This window comes from Charadrius vociferus, unplaced genomic scaffold (genome assembly GCF_000708025.1).
Source record: "Charadrius vociferus isolate BGI_N301 unplaced genomic scaffold, ASM70802v2 scaffold235, whole genome shotgun sequence".
NCBI lineage: Eukaryota > Metazoa > Chordata > Aves > Charadriiformes > Charadriidae > Charadrius > Charadrius vociferus.
Genome location: NW_009648536.1, coordinates 2,803,646 through 2,803,940, shown reverse-complemented (window position 1 = coordinate 2,803,940; position 295 = coordinate 2,803,646). Strand labels below are relative to the sequence as shown.

At 41.7% G+C, this 295-nt stretch overlaps 1 protein-coding gene across 1 annotated transcript in view; it reads right to left on the bottom strand.

Moving 5' to 3' along the window:
* Window positions 1-295, bottom strand: part of GOLM1 (golgi membrane protein 1) — a 28,106-nt gene that overhangs the window by 26,160 nt on the left and 1,651 nt on the right. The window lies entirely within an intron of this gene.

The following is a 295-nucleotide window of genomic DNA, read 5'->3' as shown; positions in this document are numbered from 1 at the left end:
ATATGGCTGTTACACAGAGACAGATATGAGAAAAACTCATTTATAAGCAGAAAATCATCATTCTTCTTGACTGCTCAAAGAGCAGTGACAACCAGAGGAAAATTCAACACCATCACATACTGCACATACAAACACAGAGACATAAGGCAAAGGAATCAAGCCTGATACTGTTAGAGCAAGTACCAATTTATTTTTGCAGGACATTGTTTCTAAACACTTTGGATCAAAATGGCTCTTTGGCATCAAGGAAAAGTACAAACAAAGACACATCAGGGCGGGGGGGGGGGGGGGGGGG